Raw genomic sequence first — 2,002 nt, forward strand, 5'->3', positions numbered from 1 at the left:
TCGGATGACAGCGACAATGGAGTCGATATTGAGTCAGAGGAACTGCTCATTGGTAAGCCAATAATGACAAGATCTGGAATACAAGTCAAGGTCTGGACACGGTTTGATGTTTAGACGTGCGCAAAATGGTAAGCCACACAGTAATTTAAAACCTTGTAATTCACTTTGAATTGTTGCTATTTACAGTGAAACACATACAATTAAATATCTATCTTATTTTGGTATTCGTTATATTTTTCTACTGCAGTAAAAGCACTAAAATTATACTTTACTGAGGGTATATACAAAACTTATAATTCTTTTTCAAAAAAAGAATACTTTTTCATCTCAAAATGGTCCAAAGACCGGCTTTCAGTGTGTTTTACAACAATGGAAATTAATATTAAACTTCTAAAAAACAATAGCAATTAATTTTTAACTTCTGTTAACCGTAATGGAAATAAATTAACCGTTAGCCGTAAAAAAGCCAAAATTTTTACCGTTAGCCGTAAAAGCCACCACCCCATTGAGACCCTCCTTTAAGAATGAAGCATAGTAGAAACAAAAGGAACCATTCAAATTCAATGAGATGCAAATTAGTGGCCCGGTATTCTACAGTTTAGCCGTAGAAGCTGTCTGCTTTGAATACAACTCGTGTTTAAGACAAAACGAATTTCAATAAGGTTGTATGCCCTTGTTCTGACATACCGGTTACACAAACGAGTGCTATAGATGGAATGCTTGTTAATCTAAATAACAGAAACTTTTCTAATCTGTTAAAAAAGGAACATCAATAATAAGCTTAGCTTACCTTGTTTTCGTAACGGGATTTTGTCTTTGACCGTCTTTGCTTTATATTCCGGGATAAACGAGGAATACATCCAGAAATAATTTATCTGTAATAAACTGTGTGTGCTATTCAATCGCGGAGTCCTCTCGGTGAACTCATTCGTACGCTTGGTAAATCGGCATGTTGTGAGTTTGTTTCCTGACTTTTAACTCTGAACCATATTCAAAATTCTGCTGTTAACCTTGCCGTTTCACGAAAGTTTAGGTACATGTATCATAAACCAGAATGGCCATAAGTTCAATTTTTTTTAGCCGATCCGACAGCAACCAGTGGACCTCCCCAATCTTACTTCCCCGTTTCATGTAATTCCACACAGAAAAGTACTTGCGCCCGCGATTCAATGGTGAAATGTCACTTGGTCAGCGGTCAACTTTAAAAAAAACATTCAACCTCGATGTGTTCTACATCTGAGCCCGCGATATGGTCATGTGATACTGGTCAGCGGAAACCTTGTTTTGACAGCTGTCAATTGACCATAACAAAGACGTCCAATCATGTCTATAATGATTTTTCCCGCCAAAAGACGCGGGTTGCATGCCCCCGGAGCCTAGCTCGTTCCCAGGCCTAATCCGTGCGTACGGACGGACGTACGCGACAACCAAAATTTCTCGGTTCGATAGGATACCATTTGCCTGCCTATGGATGCTCCGCTCCGGCGCCTTCGGCGCCGTGGGAGCTCCGCTATAATCCAACATAGAAAATACCTTGGTTGATTTCTATTTTATTCCATTTAAGAAGACAAATCATTCTTGTCTCAGTATTTTTATGAAAATGATCTTATTATTGAATGAAAAACCCATAACGTATTTACTTAGTATTCTAAACCGATGTCATCGAACTATCGGAAAGTTTTAATTTTTTATTGTCCGTTTAGTGATCATAGCTTATCATTCCTATTAAACACCCAAGGTTATTCGCTGCCTTTTAAATAGAAATCAACCTCAATTTTCACGATATTGATGCGCATAATTTTCAAGGTACAAAAATGTAATAAAAAATAAAAATAACTCTGACTTTCTTTGCTTAGAACGAAAATAAACAGAATGAGAACTACCAGTGTTTCGAGCGTTCTTGAATTCTGACAACAGCTGAGCTTTTAAAACGTTCCGTCTTTAAAACATATATTGCTTATCTTCTTAAAATTATTGACCAGGATTCTGACAATAACGCTTT

This window comes from Oculina patagonica, chromosome 11, assembly GCF_052425735.1.
Source record: "Oculina patagonica isolate OP01 chromosome 11, crgOcupat, whole genome shotgun sequence".
NCBI classification, from domain to species: Eukaryota; Metazoa; Cnidaria; class Anthozoa; order Scleractinia; family Oculinidae; genus Oculina; species Oculina patagonica.